General features: G+C 42.4%; 1 protein-coding gene across 7 annotated transcripts in view; it reads left to right on the top strand.

The window, feature by feature from the left end:
- CSRNP2 (cysteine and serine rich nuclear protein 2) overlaps positions 1 to 23,789 on the top strand; it is a 68,078-nt gene that overhangs the window by 30,753 nt on the left and 13,536 nt on the right. The window lies entirely within an intron of this gene.

The following is a 23,789-nucleotide window of genomic DNA, read 5'->3' as shown; positions in this document are numbered from 1 at the left end:
AATTAGTAGACGTCTAGATATATCAGAAATGTATCTCTATAAACAACATATTGCACCATACATTGATAACTTGCTTGAATTGCTCATTTAGATGATAAAGAGCATAAAGCATGTTATTTAGTATGGGAAATACACGGTCACGAATTCCCAGGCAGCTTTCTCTGCCATTTCCTTGTAAAAGTCAGTTTCATGTTGCCTAGCAACGTGTCTTTTTATTTTCTCCTCACTAAAATCGTGAGTGATAGAACGTGTACGTCATCCACATAGGTGAGCCGCATGTTTAGTTATGGCTGAAGCGGTATTCTTGTATGACCCATCCGTAGTTGTCGTGGTACCTTGTGTGTGCTCAGGCTCATGGATCATGGCACTTCCGCAGTCCACCTACAGTGTAATCTGTTGCCGGTGATGCCAGGCCATGCCGGGCTGTTGTCCTGGATCCAGTCACTTACTGTTATATCATTTGTTAATTCTCCCCCATCTGCTATAGCTGCCGGCATCACGAGAGCAAAACACATCCCGGATTGTCACGTTCATGGGTTAAATGCCAATATTCTGGGCTTCTCTCATTGTTTTCTGTTTGATGTTTTCTTGTTGATATTAATACCTCCTTCATCTTAAAGACAGGCCACAAATTCTCTAAGTGATAAGAGAAAACCGTACTTGTGTATTCAAATCCCTGTCAATTTAAAGGGGTTCCCACATTGCCATAACTAGAGTCTGATGGGGCCCCTGTGCAAGATTTAGACCGGGCTCCCCCCATCCTGAAAATATATATATGTATATGCCTCTCATCCTTGGCCCCATCCTGGTATGTCCCATATTCTGCCGCTGTTATTTAATCATAGGTATTTCGTGGGAAACAAAACAGTCACCAACAAACCTAGTGTAAACTAGTGTATATCAAGTATAGTCCATAAAAACGGGAGGTGGTGTACATCTTTCACAGTTGACATCCCATTGCGTATAGTCCCAATGTTGTACTTCAACCTATGTGACCTGATGTTGGTAGCAACGTCATCTTCCAACAATCTTGACAATGGTTAATGGAGGTCAGTGTCCTCCCGAAGTGTTTACCAGAAAAAGTCACCCATCCTTAAGTGCCACAATCACTAGTACTAGAAAAAGATAAAACCCATTAAAATCACATAAAATACAGCACATGCGGGAGTGTGCACGAAGAATAGAACAGCAACCAGTGGATTACAAAAATGGGGCAAAAGAAATGTTCTCGTTCAAGCCCTCAGGCTGGACAGTCTGAAGATGCCATATCCACTGCGTCTCAAGCATACCCAGCCTTTTAGAAAGTTGACCACCCCTAATATGATTTTTAAAGCATCTATCCCCCTGACCCTTAGAAGCGCCGCATTGCATCCATGAAAATCCTTGAAGTGTCTGGGTAAAGTTTTAAGTAGAGATCCATCCGTGTGGCCAGAGGCCATGTGTTCCCTAATGCAGACCTTTAGTTGGCGAGTGGTAAGGCCTACATAAATAAGTCCGCAGGGACATGTAGCATAGTATATCACATATCGTGTAGTACACGTAATGTGTTGTCTGATAGAGTATACCTTGGTGCCCTTAGAGTTGGAAAATAAGCTGCAGCTTTCCACGTTGGGACAGGCGACACAATGGCCACACGGACTACGTCCAGACCTAGGTGTAAATCTATATAAGAAGGTCAGAGGGTGCTGGTTCACATGGTGACTACGAACCAAATGATCCCGAAGGTTTCTGGCACGTCTAAATGTCACGGAGGGTCGATCTGGGAGGAATTTTTTAATGGTAGGGTCCACCATTAATATAGGCCATGCTTTTTCCAGTATCTGGCGTATCTGATCAGATTGCGAACTGAAGGTAGTAATGAACCTCATTTTGACATTACCGTCGCCAGTCAGGCGATCAGGAGCCCCATATACAAGATTTTCACGTGAGGTATGTTTGGCTCTCAGGTATGCTTTTTTAATGGATCTACCGCTATATCCACATTCCCTGAATCGTACCCGCAACTCCTCAGCTCTTTTTTCAAAATCCCCGTTGGTGGAACAAATCCGTCTGCGGCGAAGGAACTGCCCCACCGGAATTGATCTTATCATATGCCTCGGGTGTCCTGAAGTAGCATGTAGAAGGGTATTAGAAGATGTTTTTTTACAGAAGATATCCGTATTCAAGATACCCATAGGGTCTCTCTTAATCGTCACGTCCAAAAAATCAATAGATTGAGTATCAAATACAAACGTAAGATGAATATTACGGTCGTTGCTGTTCAGGAGAAACATAAAGTGTCCAAGGTTAACGGATGTGCCCTGCCAGATGAAGAAGTTGTCATCAATATACCGTGTCCAAAGTGGGACACGGTCGATTGATCCCTGTTCATCTGACAGGGGGAGGTCCCTCTCCCACAGCCCCAGGAAAAGACCGGCATAGGCGGGCGCAAAGGCCGCTCCCATGGCGGTCCCCTGGAGCTGTAGGTAGAAGGACCCCTTAAACACAAAGAAATTGTGGGTGAGGGTGAGCTCCAGAAGTTCCAGCAGAAGCGATCTCATACCCATGGAAAGTGATGAAGTTTCCAGATAAAATTTTACGGCACGAATACCATCTTTGTGTCTGATATTGGTATAAAGAGACAACGTCTGCTGAAACCAATGGAGTGCCACCCTCTAAGCACAATCCGTTGACCCTACGCAGAAGATCCCCAGTGTCCTTGAGGAAGGACGGAAGGCTAGTTACAAGTGGCTTGAGATGAAAATCTATCCACCTATTAACATGCTCCAGCAGGTTACCCCCACCTGAAATAATTGGTCTGCCGGGCGGGGACTGGAGGCCTTTATGTATCTTAGGGAGTAAATACAATGTTGGTATAGTTGGTTCCTTAACTATCAAGGCTGACGCCAGATCTTTGGTGATAACGTCGTCCCGTAAGGCCCGCTGGATAATGGAGTCCAATTGTGCAGTGAAGGCAGAGAGGGGATTGTATGTTAGTTTTTTATAACAGACATTGTTATCCAACTGTCTGAATGCCTCCCTCTCGTACATATCCACGGGCCACAGGACACCGTTACCACCTTTGTCCGCTGGTGTTATAACCACATCAGGAAGATTTTTAAGAAACTGCAGTCTATTCCTTTCAGCCTTAGATAGATTATCCCTTGAAAAAGAATTTTGGATGTTACCAAGATCCTCCGTCACCACCCGGACAAACGTATCTATGTTGGTACAAGAGGATAATGGGGGGAACCTGCTGGAGCAGGGGCGGATAGATGGAGGAATCTTACCTCCATCGTGCTCATGTTCCACTGCCAGCTCTTCCAGAATTCTCAGCGCATTCTGTTCTTCCTCTGTTGGGAATAATAGATGTAATTCATTGTTAAAATGATATCTCCTAAACAGCAATGACGAGCAAAAAGATGAAGATCCTTAATAGTAGAAAATAGATCAAAATTGGACGTCGGAGAAAAAGATAGACCCCTCTCCAGTAATTGAACATCAGTATCAGAAAGTATGTGATTACTAAGATTAATCACCTTATTATCTCTCTTCGTTCTATTAGAGGCCATATTATTCCTCCTATAGGGGTGGTAGGCATGATCTCGTAATTTAATATCACCACCGCCAGTCACGGATGCCGATACTGAGGACAAATCCGATCGTCCACTCAGAGATGATAGGGAAGTATTGGATGTTGCTCTATCCAATTGTTGATTCACCTTCGTTTTCCATAGGTAAACCCTTTTAGTTTGGTAATCTTTAGTATCTCTACTGAACTTGGATACCTGGGAATCTTGGATTTTCTTTGCCAAAGAGTCCATAGACTTATCTAGATCACATTCAAATTGTTGCAATTTAGCGGGAGGACAGCCAGTCTTCACTTCAGCCTGCATGGAATCAATTGTTTTATCCAATTCAGCAATAATACCAGTATTGAAATTAATTAGCAACTGCATAAGTGTGGTGGAACAGAGGGTACACGCCTCCTCCCATTGTGTAGTAAAGGCTATATCATCTATAGAAAAGGATGGGATGACTCTCACCCTAAGTCCCCTAGGGACCATCTTATTTTTAATATATTTTTGTAGAAATAATCTGTTCCACCACAAGCGAGAGCGCTTCAGTAGCATAGTTTTAATGGATTGTAATCTGTCATCCCATTTAGAAACCACTGGTTGCTGCACATCCATCCCACTGCCATTAAACTCCTGATCCATTTGATCAAGCCAGGTACGTTCCTTGGCTCTGTAGTCCATGCTGATATCCACGCAACCTGTGCATAACACAGTAAACAAGATTAACCATAGGTATTTCGTGGGAAATAAAACAGTCACCAACATAGTTATATTCCCAATAAGGGATTAGTTACCAATAGATAAATGGGACCAAAATGGGACCATAGTGGACAAACTGCATGAATATAGAACTCAAACTATCCAAAGAAAACCACAGTCATAAGTCCGAGTAAATGCAAAATATACAAACTTTATTAATCACAAACAGGTGAAAACATGACAGATAAGAACAATCCCCGTGCCACCCATAGCACGTACAAAACAGGGCAGGGGTAGGTGCCTCTAGTATAAACCAATACATACAAAGAATGACCGTACACAGTACAAAGTAGTAGTAGGTTAGTTCATATGTCTGCGTATTTATGTATGCTACAGATAAGTGTATGCAGCAAGAACAAACCCACAAAGGTATACATACCGGCCAGCTGTAGAGAAGCAGAGTCTGCAGGCAGCCCACCCCCCGTCCACCCCGACGCGCGTTTCGGCAAATGCCTTTCTCAAGGGGTATGCAAATGTACTAACGGGTCCAATATATATAGGGCAAAAAAAAACAAATCGTACCCACCCTGCAGAGCATCTTAATCACTGGACGTCAGTTCACATGGTCACACACCACTGGAAGTACACGGGCCCCATGCATTCCATAGGTAATGGCACCACGATACATAGGACCGGAAGTGAAGCTCTGAGGGCACAGCGCGATCAAAATACAACTCGACATGCGCAGATTGTGCCGCGCGTTCTTATCTGTCATGTTTTCACCTGTTTGTGATTAATAAAGTTTGTATATTTTGCATTTACTCGGACTTATGACTGGTTTTCTTTGGATAGTTTGAGTTCGCTGTTATTTAATGAATAGAAAAAAATAAACTATTATTCTCACCGGTGGTGTACATAGAAGCCCCATAGCAGAAGTATAATGCACTCCCCATAGTCCTCCTTATAGTATAATGTATCTCCATACATAATGCACAGCTCATTGCCCTCCATATTAGTATAATACACAGCCCATATCCTTCATATAATATAATGCACAACCCATAATCCTTCATATAGTATAATGCGCTCCCCATACTCCTCCATATAGTATAATGCACCTCCATGCATAATTCACAGCCCATAGACCTCCATACAGTATAATGCACAGCCGACATTCCTCCATATTAGCATAATACACAGCCCATGTGCTTTAATATGAAATAATGCACAGCTCAAAGACCTTCATATAGTATAATGCACAGGCCATAGTCCTCTATGGTTTAATGCACAACCCATAGTCAGCCATGTGGTATAGCCTCTGTGTGCTCACTGATCTATTTATTTATTAATTTTTTTTAAACCTTCCCTTTGCTCCCCTGCTGTATGCCATCTTCTGAAGCCGGCAGCTGACTTCACTGCCATGCAGACCCAGGTACCTTCACGCTGACATCAACTTTTGGCCTGCAGCGTGTATTGCCATGAACACACCCAATGGGTCTGTGTGGAACAATACTCTTCAACTGAATCCGAGGACGCACATCCAGTTGAAGTGTCTGCTAGCGTCAGCGGGCTGCCCCCCGATCCTCCCCCTGCCATGGACTTTTGCAGCGACTTATGACTCATTAGGAAAACTGACCTCCTGTTTCTACATAGAGCTTAGAAGGATTTAGCTAGTCGGTTTTTAAAGGGAACCTGCCACCAGTTTTGCCACTTATAACGTATGTCCATCACCTTTAATATCATAAGAATGGGGTTCCTGTAACCTCTTCATATTCTCAGACGTGCCCCTGCATACTTCAGAAAAAGTGTTTTATTTTTGCCCTGTATGTAAATTGAGCAGTCTGGTCAAATGGGTGTTTACATACTCTCATCAGCTCTGCCCTGGTCCCGTGACACACCGCCTCTTCACTTATATAGCGCCATTAACTTGACAGCGCTTTACTGATATCATCACTGTCCCCATTGGGACTCACAATGTAGATTCCCTATCAGTATGTCTTTGGAGTGTGGGATTAAACTGGAGAACCCGGAGGAAGCCCACCCAAACACAGGGAGAACATACAAACTCCATGAAGATGTTGTCCTTGGTGGGATTTGAACCCAAAGACCCCAGTGCTGCAAGGCTGCAGTGCTAACCACTGAGCCACCATGCTGCCCAAACTTCTAACTGCACGTATGTGAATGACATCTCTCTGTCATCCATGTAGAGACGGAGAGATATCATCCACTTATACGCAGTTAGAAGAGGTGACATTTGAGGGGACCAAGTCGGCGATGATCATAATCTGCAAACACCCATCTGACCCGACCACGCAATTTACACGCAGCACGGGACAAGTGTAAAACGTTTTCTGAGGTTTGCAGATGCATGTCTGAGGAAATAAAGGGACTGCAGGATCCCCTTTCTTATGATCTTAAAGGTGAAGGTGATGGGCATTATTCTGCATTATTCTGAAAACTTCATAAATAAACTACATACATATTCTAGAATACCCGATGCGTTAGAATCGGGCCACCATCTAGTAGTTTATAAGTGACAATACTGGTGACCAGTTCCCTTTTAATCATGTGATGTCATAGACCTAATGGAAAAGAGAATAATTAACTGGGTAGAAAGGCAAAATGAGCAATTGTAAGAACACAGTGCTGTATAATCTGATGACTGCAGTATAATGAGAGGATACACGTTGTGATGGGCGGAGGGCTTCTTTACATGCACTGCACACTTTCCCGTTTGGGTAGTGCAAACACTTCTGTTTATCCTGATGTGTCTGGTTAATGACAATGCAAAAACGGTAGTGATGTCTGAGCAGAGTCAGAGAGCTGGAAAGAGGAAGCAATCAAGTACGGTAAATGTCATTCTGGGTCTGTGGCAAACATTAGTGTTTTCTATCTTTGGACACTGCCATCTGTTACCCACATTGGTGATTGCAATATTTCAGAAAGAAATCAATAGGATATAAAAAGACTTAAGTAGTCAGGACATTCCCAAACCTTTATTTTGAGGAATTGGGGATATTGTGGGGGCGCTGTGATGAGATGTCCACACCTTAATGTACATATTTTGCACATAGACGGTTTTCTCTTATCACGTGTGTTCGGCTTATCTGGTGACTGTATATCTAGTGATACTTGGAAAATGTATTAGGAAGTGTAACCAGCTAGCTAAGTGATGGTGTAATGAGCTGGAATATGGACGGTTTCTAATGGTAAGCAGATGGTCAGTCCTCACCCAGCTCCCATAGGCCTCGTCTGCTTACCACCTGCAGGTGCTTATGCCACGGGGATGTACACCAGGCCCATATTAATGTGAGAAGCGGTCGCTTACATTTGCTTATGTAATTTAGGAAATCCAAATGTACTGATAGAAATGTGTGGTTTTCTTAGATTTCTCAAACACTTTTATAGAGAGTAGAACTACTTAAAGAGAATGTATCATCAGAAAATATCCTATTCTTTTATCCCTTCACAGCCTTTGACATACATTTACTTCAAAGGTCATGTCCCTGCCTTTGAATCGGGCTCTCGTGACGAGCCCGCATCTTTCCTCGCACATGGTGGTTGATTTAATCAGTCATCATGTGCCTTTAACAGCTGCTGGGGAGTGGAACCTGCCCCCCCTGCAGCTTGTTAACCAGATAAATCCCACTGTCAATCGCTGACATCGGGGTTTAACATGCGCCAACCGGAAGCATGTCATTCATCCCGCCCATTGGCGAACCCGTAACGTGATCACAAGGTACAGCCAGGGGTCTACTGATGACCTCCGTGCCTGTCATTATGATCCTCCTGAGAATGCCGGCCTGTGGCCAGTTGCGTTTTTTTGGCCACCACAACATTGCAATAAGAGGCAATCAAAACATTGTTTCTACCCCAAAATGGTATCAGTAAAATTGTCAGCTCAGGGTGCAAAAAATGAGCCCTCACACAGCCCCAGATCCCGAAAACTGAAAATGTTACGGGTTTTTTTCAACCACTTAAATTAAAAAAGCTATACGTACTTAGTATCTGCGTACTTGTATTGACCTGGAGAATTCGATTTCCATTTCAGTTTTACCATATAGTAAACTTGGTAAATAGAAAAAAAAATTTGTGGAATTGCACTTTTTTTTTGCAATTTCATCACAGTTGGAATTTTATTCCTGCTTTCCAGTGCATCAGATGATACAATGGATGATGTAATTCAAAACAACAACTTGTCATGCAAAAAAAAGTCTTTATATGGTTATGGGGATGGAAAAATAAAGTTATGGTTCTTGGAATAAGGGGAGGACAGAACAAAAGCGGAAAAAATCTAAAACCTCAAGGTCATTGTGACGACACAGCATTTAATCTTAATTGTCCCGACGTCTATTTTAGTTGGTCAAGAACCATAGACTGTTGTCAAATAAGTCTTAAAAGTTGAAACTTGATATTTTTGAATGGTTGCTGTTTGCCTCTTATCATAGAATCATAGAATGTTAGAGTTGGAAGGGACCTCAAGGGTCATCGTGTCCAACCCCCTGCTCAATGTAGGATTCACTAAACCAGTGTTTCTCAACTCTGGTCCTCAAGACCCACCAACAGGTCAAGTTTTCAGGATCTCTTAGTATTTCACAGGTGATAATTTCATCACCTGCTTCAGCATTAACTCCGTCACCTATGGAAATCCTGAAAACTTGGCCTGTTGGTGGGTCTTGAGGACTGGAGTTGAGAAACACTGCACTAAACCATCTCTGTTTTGAAGACTTCCATTGAATGAGAACTCGCCACCTCTTGTGACAGCCCGTTCCACTCATTGATCACCCTCACTGTCACAAAGTTTTTTTTTTTCTAATATCTAATCTGTATATTTTCCCTTTCAGTTTTATTCCATTGCTTCTCGTGTTTCCATGTGCAAATGAGAATAATGATGATCCCTCTACACTGTGACAGCCCTTCAGATATCTGTAGACAGCTATTATATCAGCTCGTACAGCTTATTGTTTGCTATCTTTGCAAAACAGGGTCATTGAACAATCAATATTTGATAATATGTTGATTGACCATTGTGTGGGACCCTGTGGCTTGATGACTTGCTAAACTATGGAAAAAAAACTATGCAAATTGATTAAATACTCAAACAATGAGAGATAAACTCATTCCACCTGCCCCCTGACCTCTGTATTATAACCTGAAACACAGATGTGGGTGTAAAAAAAGGATTTATATCTTTCTTTAAGGAGAAGCAAAGACTCTTCACAGAACCACAGCCAGGAACACTCTATGGATTAGCAGTCAGGACATCATGGCTCCATCACAAGGGACACAGATTTGACATTCTATAGAATGTCAGCTTAGGGGACCACAGCACTGGTTGAAAGAATACAGATCTGCTCCATTGACAATCACTGAACCAATGGAAACGTTTGGGGAAGCCAGGATTGGGACCCACCGGTCATTTTGGCTCCATGGAGACATTCGGAGAAGCCAGGTTGTGACCATCTGGTCAGCTTCCTAAACTTGTCGTTACCTCCTCTATGTGGGTGTTGCACGTGGGGGTTGTCTGCCCTGGAAGCCACGGAGTCGCAGCTGCTATAATCCCGGCGAGTCAGCGGAAGGGTGAGACTCTGTAATTTTGCACCATCTTGGATATTTTGCTGGGACTGTTCTATATGTTTATTGTCTGTTTGGTTCAATAAAGTATTGCTGCACTTGTTTTACCCTCACCCTGTGTTGTCGGAGTTGTATTCTGCTCACTGAGAAAGGAGAGCGAACGTTCAGTGGGATGAGCCCTGGTCCATGCGGTCTCGGGCCAGCAGATGAGAGCACCCAGTGACCCCTGTGAGTCCACATTCATGAAGGCGTTTAATCAACTTTTTGTGTTTTTTGGTTTTTTTAATATAATTTTAATTAAATAAATCTTGCAATTTTAACATTGGCCATTTGGGCTGGTTTGGACTCATAGTTAATTGATTTTTTTTTTACAGAAGATTTCAGCAGTCCCCTCATCAAAAGCAGAATTACAATAATAGGGAACGCTACTCTATACACAGCTGAAAACACAGGCTCCACCGTTCGCAATAGGCGATGTCACAGACTCCCCTCCTTTCACAGTGACCTTTGAACACGCTCATTACATGCTTTAATACAAAAGATTGGTTCTGAATCAGTTTGTTGCTGCTAATGTACATGTGAATTTCCTGAAAGAAAAGGACTTGGGCTTATTAAGCTCCAGTGGCCAGTGTGAACATTGCAACATTTCAAATTATTTTTTATTATAGATTTTAAAATGTTTGGTAATTTTTTTTTTATGTTACCAAGTTCCATACATTTAACATAAAAACATGATTTAAACAGTCATTTCCTGATGACGCATTATCTTTAAAAAGGTTATCCAGGCCAATATTCCTGATGCAATGGGTGGTCACGTGACCACGCGTATGCGATTTCCACGCTTGCATTTACATGCCGACTAGACTCATTTGACTTTTAACTAAAGAAGTGAATTGAGAGAAGCCTTTACGGCTGTCCCACAGCTGTCATTATTGATTTATTACTGAATTCTTCAAGAGAAGTTCTGCAAAGTTCAAATCTGACTACTATTCATAGGAAATACTAGCGGGACACGATTATTCAGATTATGCAATTTAGCAAAATAAGGTTTGGCAACTTCAGACATTGCTTACATTCCAAACTAGATATATCCGTTCGATGTTCCCAATGTTTATGACCCTGTAATACTTTGCAGAGTAACTACCAGCCGACTGGAGAACCGGGACATAAAGTACAAATGAAAAACAAATGCAAATGTATAAGTAAATCGTACAAATCGCTTCTGTGCGGAATAAACAAATGTGACACAAGCGTCTCCATGCTGCGCTCTAACCAAACACTTTATATGCTGCTTTTGGTGGATTTTTTTCCATGGAATTACAGTTACATAATTCATGGCATATATTTATATTTTTCTTTTGTTCTTAAAGGTGATGATGACGAGTTCCCTTTAAATAAAACTGGATTAAAAAAAGAATGACTAATGGGAAAAAAAGTCAATTTTTTATACATTAAATTTTTTATTTCTTTTCTTTTTTTTTTTTACAAGGGACAAATAAGCGGCAGGAGAGCAGGGAAAAACAATGTCTTATCCTCCCTGCAGCCACTGGTTTGCAGTCATGGGATCGGTGCAGGGAGCAATTTCAGGCAGTCGTGGCTCACTTTTCAGTAATCACGCCCCATCATTTTGATTCCAGACCGGCTCTACACACATAATCAAAGTGCTGGGGAGTGATTACACCTGCACTCGCTGAAAGGTGAGCGATGACTGCTGGAAATTGCTCCCTGCGCCACTCCTATGACTGGAAGCCAATGGCGGCCAGGACAATAAAACAGAATTTTCTCCCAGCCAGCGCTGTTCCCGGTAATCCAGCTAAACAGGATTTAAATGCTTTGTACCTGGAGATTACTCCTATATCTGCAGGAAAATGACATTTTTCAAGGTGACAGGTGGTTCCCTTAGTAATATCATATACAAAAGACAAAACATAACATAGACCTTTAAAAATGGGAGAGATTGGAAAGAAAAGCATAAACTTACCAAGAAGCCAAATAAATTGTCAATGTACCTGTTGGTCAATAGAAAAGAAACTTCAGGTTTTACAACACAAATCTATGGTGACGCTTAGGATGAAAAAAAGCAAAATAAAACGGAAGCCGATGTGCGAAAGGAATGGGCCCTTGGAATAGTATATCTCATTGTATATGTGAATGACAGTATGGCATGGTTGTACATCATTGATCTTATACCACGGTAATACCAAGTGTCACTTACACAAAATAATCCTTTTGGGCCCCACAGATCAGAAATTGGCTAGATTTCGCTTCCCCACTGGTACTGCAACACCGGGGAGCAAAAGTGGGCAGGATTGTTTCATAGGTCACCCTATTCTCAAAGAAATTGAGGGCGGAAGTCAAGAATCTGGGATCTCCTGGCCATGGATGGAAAGGTCTCCTCATACGAGATAGCTTTTAGATTAGATTTCTGATCTCTGAGGGCTATGTCCATTTCTGCTTCAGATGTACAGCTGAGAAGGAACAATGTTCCCTGGGTGCTATGCCTTGTCCTAGGTAGGCTTTAATTTGTACTAACTCTTTAGGGACCGGGCCATTTTTTTCTTTTAAATCGTTGATTTTGAGATTTGTTGTTTTTTTTTTTCCTGACACATAATAGTTTGATAATGGTAAATTGAGGTTGATATGTTTTGCAATTATTTATAAAACATAGGAGAAATGTTACAAAAATATGCAGTTTTCAAACTTTGAATGATTATCCCTTTAATCCAGATGGTCATATCAGACAAAATCAATAATAAAATACATTTCCCTCATGCCTACTTTAGGTCAGGACCATTTGTAAAATGTCGCTTTATTTTGTTAGCATTTTAGAAGGTTTAAAAATGTAGCCGAAATTTTTCATTTTTTAAAGGAAGTGTACAAAAAGTATTTTTTTTAGGGACCTGTTCAGTTTTTAAGTGACTTTGGGGATCCTATACACAGGGTGGTCCAAAAGTAGGTGGACAGAAAATAATATTTATTTTGATTTATTATTATTATTATTATTTATTTTTAATTTTTATTCTGTTAAACCAGAGAGTTATCTGACACAAAAATAGTTAATAAATAACATTTCCCACATGTCTACTTTACACCAGCACAATTTTGGAAACAATTTTTTTTTTGTTTTGAAGTTATAAGGGTTAAAAGTTGACCAGCGATTTCTCATTTTTACAACATTTACAAAACCATTTTTTTAGGGACCACCTCACATTTGAAGTCAATTTGAGGGTTCTATATGGCTGAAAATGCCCTAAAGTGACACCATTCTAAAAACTGCACCCCTCAAGGTGCTCAAAACCACATTCAAGAAGTTTATTAACCCTTCAGGTGTTTCGCAGCAGCAGAAGCAACATGGAAGAAAAAAATGAACATTTAACTTTTTAGTCACAAAAATGATCTTTTAGCAACAATTTTTTTTATTTTCCCAAGGGTAAAAGGAGAAAGTGGTTGTGCAAAAGTTGTTGCCCAGTTTGTCCTGAGTATGCTGATACCCCATATGTGGGGGTAAACCACTGTTTGGGGACACGTCGGAGCTCGGAAGAGAAGTAGTGATGTTTTGGAAAGCAGACTTTGATAGAATGGTCTGCAGGCGTCATGTTGCGTTTGCAAAGCCCCTGAAGTGCCTAAACAGTAGAAAACCCCCACAAGTGACCCCATTTTGGAAACTAGACCCCCCAAGAAACTTATCTAGATGTGTGGTGAGAACTTTGAACCCCAAAAAACATGTTTGATAAATCTCCCCCTTCATAACCATATTACATATACTGTCCACCTACTTTTGGACCACCCTGTATATTGGAAAAAGCCCCAAAAGTGATACCATTTTAGAATCCGCACACCTCAACGTATTCAAAATTGCTTTCAGGTAGTTCATCAACACTTCAGATGCTTATGAGGAAATACTGCAAAGTGGCAGTATGACAGGAATGAAAAAGTTTATTTTTGCCACCTAAATTTTGATAACTTCTAAACAGGTCGCTATAGCCGGCAGACGCGAAGGCCATTATTTGGCCGTGAACTGCCATGGCAAACATCAGGACCACACGATCAAGATTTCGGGGTGCCTATGGGATTAAAGAGGAAGCCCCCACACTCTGTTAACCATCTACAGTGGGGGAAATAAGTATTTGATCCCTTGCTGGTTTTGTAAGTTTGCCCACTGAGGCTACGTTCACATTTGCGTTGTTGGGCGCAGCGTCGTCGACGCATACCGACGCATGCGTCATGCGCCCCTATCTTTAACATGGGGGACGCATGGACATGCGCCGGTATGCGTTGTACTGCGTTTTACGACGCATGCGTCATATAGACGCACAAGACAGGGCGCAGGGGACGCTACTTGTAGCATTTTTTTCCTGCGCCGAAATTCCCGATCTGTAGGATCTTATGACAACGCATGCGTCGCAAAACGCTGCGTTGTGTACATGCGTTGTTGTTTGCGTCGCCGACGCTGCACCCAACAACGCAAATGTGAACGTAGCCTGACAAGGACATGAACAGTCTATAATTTTAAGGTTAAGTTAATTTTAACATTGAGTGATAGAATATCAAAAATAAAATCCAGAAAATCACATTGTATCAATTTATTTGCGTTTTGCAGTGAGAAATAAGTATTTGATCCCTCTGGCAAACAAGACTTAATACTTGGTGGCAAAACCCTTGTTGGGAAGCACAGCAGTCAGAATTTTTTTGTACTTGATGATAAGCTTTGCGCACATGTCAGGAGGAATTTTGGTCCACTCCTCTTTGCAGATCATCTCTAAATCATTAATATTTTGAGGCTGTCGCTTGGCAGCTCGGAGCTTCAACTCCCTCCATAAGTTTTCTATGGGATTACGGTCTGGGGACTGGCTAGGTCACTCCATGATCTTAATGTGCTTCTTTTTGAGCCACTCCTTTGTTGCCTTGGCTGTGTGTTTTGAGTCATTGTCTTGCTGGAAGACCCAGCCACGACCCATTTTTAATGTCCTGTGGAGGGAAGGAGGTTTTAAGTCAGGATTTTATGGTACATGGCTCCATCCATTCTCCCATTGATGCGGTGAAGTAGTCCTGTGCCTTTAGCAGAGAAACACCCCCAAAAAAATAATGTTTCTACCTCCATGCTTGACAGAGGGGACCGTGTTTTTTGGGTCATAGGCAGCATTTCTCTTCCTCCAAACACGGCGAGTTGAGTTAATGCCAAAGAGCTCAATTTTTGTCTCATCTCACCACTGACCACAGCACCTTCTCCCAATGACTCACGGAATCATCCAGGTGTTCATTGGCAAACTTCAGACGGGCCTGCACATGTGCCTTCTTGAGCAGGGGGACCTTGCGGGCACTGCAGGATTTTAAACCTTTACGGCATAATGTGTTAGCAATGGGTTTCTTGGTGACTGTGGTTCCAGCTGCCTTGAGATCAATAACAAGTTCCCACTGTGTAGTTTTAGGTTGATCTCTCACCTTCCTAATGATCAAGGATACCTCACTAGGTGAGATTTTTGCATGGTGCCCCAGATCGATGTCGATTGACAGTCATTTTGTATTTCTTCCATTTTCTTACTATTGTCTCCTTTTCACCCAGCGCCTTAATTGTGGTTTTGTAGCCCATTCCAGCTTTGTGCAGGTCTATGATCTTGTCCCTGACATCATTATAAAGCTCTTTGGTCTTGCCCATGTTGTAGGTTAGAGTCTGATTGATTGAGTCTGTGGACAGGAGTCTTTTATAAAGATGACTATGTAAGACCGCTGTCTTTAATGCAGGTAACGAGTTGATTAGGAGCGTCTAACTGGTCTGTAGGAGCCGGAACTCTTAATCATTGGTAGGGGATCAGATACTTATTTCTCACTGCAAAATGCAAATTAATGTACATAATTTATACAATGTGATTTTCTGGATTTAATTTTATGATATTCTATCTCTCATTGTTAAAATTAACCTACCCTTAAAGGGAACCTGTCACCAGTTTTGGCCAATATAAGATACGGCCATCATCTTTCAGGGCTGATATACAGTATTCTATAATGCTGTATATCTGCCCCCAACCCGACCTGTAAGAAAAGAAAAATATGTTTTATTATACTCACCTGTGGGGAGGTCCGGACCGATGGGCGTCGCTGGTCTTGGTCCGGTGCCTCACTTCTTGTTACTATCCCCGTCCTCCTGCTTGCTTCATGTGGATGACGCGTCCCTTTGTTATCCACACAGTCTCCTCAGCACAGCGCTCCTGCGCAGCCGTACTTCTCTTCCCTGTCAAGGACAGAGCAAATTACTGCAGTGCGCAGGTGCCGGGGCTCTTTGACCTTTCCCGGCACCTACGCACTGCAGTATTATGCTCTGCCATCAACAGAGCAGAGAAGTATGCCTGCGCTGTGCCGAGAAGACGCGTCTACCACACAAAACAAGCAGGAGGGCAGCATCGCAAGAAGAAGGGAGGTGCAGGACCAAAACCAGCGACACCCATCGGACCAGACCGCCCCACAGGCGAGTATAATAAAAGTTATTTTTCTTCTCTTGCAGGTCTGGTTGGGGGCAGATATACAGCATTATAAAATGCTGTATATCAGCCCTGAAAGGTGATGGCTGCAAGTTATATCGGCCAAAACTGGTGACAGGTAATCTTTAAAATTATAGACTGTTCATGTCTTTGTCATTGGGCAAACTTACAAAATCAGCAATGGATCAAATACTTATTTCTCCCACTGTATATGCCGAAGTCACTATTAACAGCAGCAATTAAGGGGTTAAACAACCATAATGGGTGCCAACACTGATCGTGGCTGATGCATCAAGTTGTCAGCTATAGTGTACAGCTGCTGGATTGTCACCTATTGGGTGATGCTTGTCTCTTTTATCGCAGGTCAGTAAAAAAATGTATTGGTGGTCACTAAGGGGTTAATGTACACAGGGTGACACCTAGGACCATGCATATTCAAGACCTGAATATCTGAAGTATGTCTGTTACCCTCTTAAAGGGAACCTGTCACCTCCACAATCGAAGGTGTGCTAAGCCCACCAGCATCAGGGGCTTATCTACAGCATTCTGGAATGCTGTAGATAAGCCCCCGATGTAACCTGAAAGATGAGAAAAAGAGGTTAGATTATACTCACCCAGGGGCGGTCCCAGTCTGGTTCTGGTCCGATGGGCGTCACGGTCCGGTCCGGGGCCTCCCATTTTCTTACGATGATGTCTTCTTCTTGTATTCACGCTCCGGTGCAGGCATACTCTGTCTGCACTGTTGAGGGCAGAGCAAAGTACTGCAGTGCACAGGCGCCGGGAAAGGTCCGAGAGGCCCGACGCCTGTGCACTGCAGTACTTAGCTCTGACCTCAACAGGGCAGACAGAGTACGCCTGCGCCGGAGCCGCAGCGTGAATACAAGAAGAGGACGTCATCGTAAGAAGATGGGAGGTTACGGACCGGACTGTGACACCCATCGGACCAGAACCAGACCGGGACCGCCCCTGGGTGAGTATAATCTAACCTCTTTTTCTCATCTTTCAGGTTACATCGGGGGCTTATCTACAGCATTCCAGAATGCTGTAGATAAGCCCCTGATGCTGGTGGGCTTAGCTCACCTTCGATTTTGGGGGTGACAGGTTTCCTTTAAGTTCATGTGTTGTAATGAGAGAAGGCTTCAGGGGCAGGTTATTGTGTTGGCTAAATGTAGAATGAGGAATATTGTGATATGTTCTAAGAAGTATTAATACAAGTAAGGACTCTAGTGGTCTGAAAAGTATTAAAAAAATGTATGTTTTATTGCATCGCTGAAAGGGTTGCAAGTCTATGTGAATGCAGACTTATGAATTCTCACATTGCTTGCAGTCCGCACTATAATCATTCTCCAGTGCCAGCGGAGAGATTGGCACCGGTTATGTGACTGCATACGATATGCATGCTCCTAGTCACATTCCGACTAAACGTGTGCAGTCTCAGTCAATACCAGTGAATTGCATGAGGCCACACACTTCTAGTTGGAATGTAGCTGGAGTCTACATATTGCATACTTGTGGTCTTGGCACCGGAGAATCCTCATAACTTGCGATATAGGGATTCATAAGTCTGCAGTCACATAGTGACTGCAGACTTTTGTGATGTACCTGAACAACCCCATAAAGAACATTTTATTGGTCCTTGTTTTCCTGCCATAGTTTGTTCCTTAATTTAAGCATTGAGGAGAAGCCAATGGCAGAACTAGAATGTCTCTTGCATTGTTATAGAAAATGTTAGATAGAGAAATAAATAGTAGTATGTTTGACGTCAACCAAATCTCGTTTCTCAAGAATGGAGATTTTTTTTTTTTTATTGTATAGTGTACTGCACATTTACTGGGTTACTGGCCACCCTGCAGTCACAGAGCGGCCGGTTACATTAGCAAGGAGAGCACTCTTCAATGCGCCATCCTCCAACTAACAGGAAGCCCAGAGGCAGAGGAGCGGTGTGCTCCTGAAGAAATACCAAGACACAAACCCTTTGACCTGTGGTAGACTTGAGGACTAGATCATTATAGTAGCTGAGGAGTATAAGATGCTCTTGATGGTAGAGTTTTCGGTAGGTCAGTGAAATTGATACTTTTCTATACCTGGCCACTTGGATAATGTCCATTACAATAATTTAATTCAGGAAAAAAGATCATTGCATGTTGTTAAATTGAGTCCTCAGTGATTTAGTGTTTTAAATTGCTAACTGAGGAAATGAGAAATGGCAAAATTCATGTTTTTGTCGGCATCCGGCATGAGTCAACATATTTACATACAAAAGGACCTGTGAATAGTGCAGTCAATAGGACAGGTGGTAATGTAGTAGGGTTTAGTCTTGGTTCAAACATATATATATATTTTGGAATATATCTAATGTTATGTTCACATTAATACAGCGCTCTCCGCTGAGCACTACATCAGGGTTTCTGTCAGAATCCAAACAGGATGCCCTGGAAACCCCACAGCCATTCATTTCAGTGAAGCCGACGTGGTCACTTTGGACTCTGGAAATTCGGTATAGGAGAAAACTGGCTCATCCATCAAATTACTATAAAAATAAAAAACCTTTATTGAAAATTTAAAATGAATTTTCAGTAATGTTTTTTTTTTTATTTTATTTATAATTTGATGGATGTGCTCCACCAGCAGTATTGGCACCCACCTATGGAAGGTCTCGGTGTGTTTGATTGCCCTACTGCATTGTGAGCTCCATTTCCTACCTTGTTTTTTCCACTTTGGACACTGTCTATCTTCATCTCGGCAATCCATCTTTTTTTTTAAGAGTAGACCTGCACAAACGTGACAGATCAGGTTTTTGTGGCTGTCAGAAAAAGACGAGTACTGGCAGGATGGAGGTCAGACATTGTCCAGTGACTCCGCGAATGACCCTGTCGGGGATTCTAACACACCCCAACGCGGTTCTCAGCGGAGAGCACTGTTTGTGTGTGAACCCAGCCTAAGTAACATATGTTGGAGATATCCGAGAATCAGACGAAACGAGCAGAGCTGCTATTGTCAGGGCAGGCCGATCTCCTCACATCCATCCTGGTGTCTCTCTATTCTGACTTTCCAAACGGAAGACTGTTGCCTTGGCAACCAAGCCAAATGACTAGATGGGAGGCGAGTTTTTCTATTCCCAGTGTTGCAGCTGCTTTCCTATAACACAGGCAGATATCTGCAATGAACCGAGCAGAAAGATTGCTCCATCAGGGCCTGTATTCAGGGCTGGTAGCTATACACTATGTGGACCATATATTATTCTGCATATATACACATATCCTCATATCGGTCTCTTTATTTTATACTGTAAGACATGACTGATCAGTTCTCCTGGTGCATCATAATTGGTGGAGGAAGGTTCAACTCGATGGACCGGAGGTTTTTTTTTCAACCTATATATCATTGATATGGTATATGGTTAGATCCTGATGAAGTCGTCTGATGCCTTCGAAACGCGTTGCGTTGATAACGAACCCACCTCAAGTCTACTTTCAGATCTCCATCAGCAACGCAGACGACCCACCTATTGGTTCTCTGCTGGCATTTCAATGTCTTTTTAACCCATGGGACTGCAGCAGCTGACAAATTTAAGCTTGATATTTGTTGTGTGATACACAAGTATACCAGGTGAGCCATTCCCGCCACCTTATTGTCCTTTATCGTCACATAAGACCTCATTGCGCTTCTTGCTACGCAGTTTTTCCCACAACAATAGTGTCGCAACACGTGATCATTGCAGCCTATATTTGGATGTAGCAGTAACGTTACATATCATTACTGGAGGCTGAAAGACATGAATTGGCAAGGGACCAAGCACCGCCATTAAAGGGGGGAGAAAGTGATTGTACTGTTATAATTTAGATTAAAAAGGTAAAAACCAGAGAAAAAAATACAAAATAAGCATATGCCCCATAGTAAGTAAATGGTAATAGTACATGTAGATAACATAGGATACTTAGTTAACACTATTTTGATCAAAACGTAAAATCCATCTTGTCACAACAAGGTGTACCCAATCATAACGGTCCTATCTATAGTATTAAAATTTCACCTTGTGGCAGCCGAACTCAATATAGATAAGGGCAGAGCAAGACCCAGGTCCGAATGTTCCAACACCTGCTTCTGTTTGTACAAAGTACAAGAAACGACAGCAAAACCAAAGAAATGAGCCGGATTAAAATATTAAATTAAAAAAAAAGTATTTTAGGGTTATGCTTGTCCACACCTGTGGGTTTACAGGTGTTCTGCAGAAAAAATTGCAACAATTAGAATTGTTTAACCTCCTCATCAGAATTAATAGATCGGATTGAGAATTTGTTGCACTTTTCGTTCCTGTGATAACATCTGACGTCCTTTGGATTCAATAATCCAATTTGCATTGATTTTGTACGAAAAAAAAAAAAATTGACCTGCAGTGTGTGTGGATGACATTTGTACAGAGCTCATCCACTTTGTTTCTATTGTATGTCCCTGTGGATTTTTTTTTTGTCAGGAAATTGGGATGAAAAATCTGCAGCATTTTCCCGTACTTCAGGATGTACTTACACATAAGAAGTTACAAAGGATCTGAATAGAGGAGACTCAAGGCACTTAATAAATACAGAAATAGATTTTAGCATAGGAAAACCACAGTGTTATTAAAGCAAAGGTAGGAGAATGGGTCATATTTGGCCCCAGGGAAGTTCAATTGTTGAGCTGATCAGATCGTTCTATGGTTTGTCAGTCTATATTCAAACTAATTAATAAGTAAGATTCAAGGGAATCTGACAGCATTATTTCACACACAAGCTAGCTCTTTCAAAGACAAGTCCAGCCTTTCCGTTCCTCCATTACTGAGAAATCCGTGTTTGAATTAATATACAAATAAGGCTGAAGAACTATTCGTAGATCTGAAGCCTCTGTCACTCCAGGTCTATTCCCTGTCCTGCACCGCCTCATCTTCCTTGGCCAACAGCTTCTGTATTGTATGACGTCAGGCAAAGGAGCCATCAGTCAAGCAGGAGGCGGTAGCACATGGTGGTGAATGGAGCTGGAGTGACAGCACATGGTGGGGACTAGAGCTGGTGTGACAGAGGCTTCAGTTTTTCAGCTTCATTTGCATATTAAATCAATAGCTGATTTCTCAGTAATGGAGGAACAGACTGGCCATGTAAAAGGTATTGTTGAGCTTGTCTTTGAAAGAGCTAAATGTGCATGTAAATAGTTTGGGTGATGGAATTCCGCAGACAGATTCCCTTTAAGCTGACATTATCCCGAAATATGTTGCAAAAAAATTATTTGTAGGAAATGCTCTAATGCCTGCACTCAGCTAAAGCTGCATCATTGGAAAGCAAGAACAATGGCTTTATTTGGAGACTTTTGAATGAGCACTTTCATTTTCATTGACCTACACTTCTACCAGTTTTACTCTACCCAGTATGTATTCAGTATTAATTAATGGATACCTTTAGATTATGTGCCAACCTACCTTTAGATTATGTGCCAACCATTTGGTTCCCAGGACCATTACCATCATGCACATTTGTGGTACTGTGCAGTATTTGTATGTCTAAACATGTAATTGGTCTAGAAAACCTAGCGTGAACATTTCTTTTAAAATGTTAATTCAATAAATTGTTAAGAAGTACAATAATTAATTGTATTTACAATCATTCTTTCCCTAATATTTATTCTCTGTGTAAAAGAGTCTTTAAAAAAGCACAAAACTTATTTTATTGTCAATTTAGTTTAGTGGTTATTAGAGATGAGCCAATTTGATCTTGTCCCTGCTTATTCGGCAAGCTATAGCGCTTACTGAATAAGCTACAGGCGGAACCCGGATACATGGGGCGCGCCGGCTGTTCGGCTCCGCAGCTGCATGTGCCGCGACTGTGTGACAGTCACAACACATGCATGGAGAGCCTGTGTGTTGTGACTGACACAGCTGCGACAAATGCAGCTGCGGAGCCGAACAGCTGATCAGCCGGCGTGCGCTCCATGTATCCGGGTCCCTTGGTAAGCGCTATAGCTTGCCGAATAAGCAGGGACCCAATCAAATTCGCTCATCTCTAGTTACCACCTCCATTATAATAATCAATGGATAAATGACTTGCCTTCCAGATAGTACCCATCCTTTAGGCAATCTATCCAGCTGTTTGCATCTCTTATACAGGCTCATTTAGGCTACTTCCACACTAGCATCGTACGACGCACGACGAATTGCGTCGTTGCGACGTACCGACGCAAGCAGTGAAAGCGCCGCACGACGGGGGCAACGGATGCTGTTTTTCAACGCATCCGCTGCCCCATTGTGATGTGCGGGGAGGCGGGGGCGGAGTTCCGGCCGCGCATGCGCGGTTGGAAAGGACGGTCTCGACGCACCAAAAAAGTTACATGCAACGTTTTTTGGTGGCGACGGACCGACGGTTGCGACGTGTGGCAATGCGTCGCACTGTGTCGCTAATGCAAGTCTATGGAGAAAAAAACGCATCCTGCAAGCACTTTTGCAGGATGTGTTTTTTCTACAAAACGATGCATAGCGACGTGCAGTGCACAACGCTAGTGTGAAAGTAGCCTTAGACGAGTGATTGTGTTAACAATTTTTCTGTGGGCATAGAGTTGTGGTTTGCCTGTCTAAACAGGCCATTAAATGATCTCTGATTGTCCTGTGTATAGACAATTGACCGTCGTTTGATGCCTGTGGTCGGCAGGTGTAAATGCACTTTAAAGGTCTGCAAACACATTACAATAAAATGGGCTGAACCCACCAATATTGGGTAGATTGGCCAAAAGTCTAATGCATATAGGGGTTTCTCATTTCTCCTCGGACAGATGTGTGGTGAGAAAAGGATCCCATGTGTTGAATCTCAACACGCGATAATTTTCTTTCAGGGTTTAGATAAGCTGGCAGCAAATCACTCCCAGAGAAAACAGGACCTCCCACCCGAAAGGTTGGGAGAAATAGGCATTGGACGAGCGATTATTCATACAACAGCAAAATAATGTGTATGGGAGCCCAAAAGTTTTGTCCAGACTACCGTACTTTCAGTCCATTTGTGATCCAACAAAACATTGGACCACACTAAGATCCAATTGTTTTCTATGAGGCCATTCACATGTCCAATTTTTTCCTCGGACTTCTGTGTGAAGAAGAAATCGCAACATGCCCGATTTGCATCCATATATCGGATTGCATTCCGCCAGGCAAGTCTATGGGTCTGTGAAAAATATTGGACCACACTTGGATGACATCAAAGGGCAGACGGACTTTCACAGATTAACGGAATGGAGCATTTTATTTTTCCATCTTTCCACGTCTGATTGTGATCGGGAGCGTGATCTTGGATGAGAGAAAATATGGTCGTGTGACCCTAGACTGTAGGATGACAGACTATAGATCTAGGCTGACTGCTGATATTTCATGATTTTGTCTAATTGATGGCACTGAGGATAGATCTGTCGGTGGCTTCATTTGTCCCCCCCCCCCCATGACTTTCTCACAATCTCATGACGACGGTTTCTA

Source organism: Ranitomeya variabilis, chromosome 3 (assembly GCF_051348905.1).
Source record: "Ranitomeya variabilis isolate aRanVar5 chromosome 3, aRanVar5.hap1, whole genome shotgun sequence".
NCBI classification, from domain to species: Eukaryota; Metazoa; Chordata; class Amphibia; order Anura; family Dendrobatidae; genus Ranitomeya; species Ranitomeya variabilis.
This window is presented reverse-complemented; position numbering and strand designations above follow the sequence as displayed.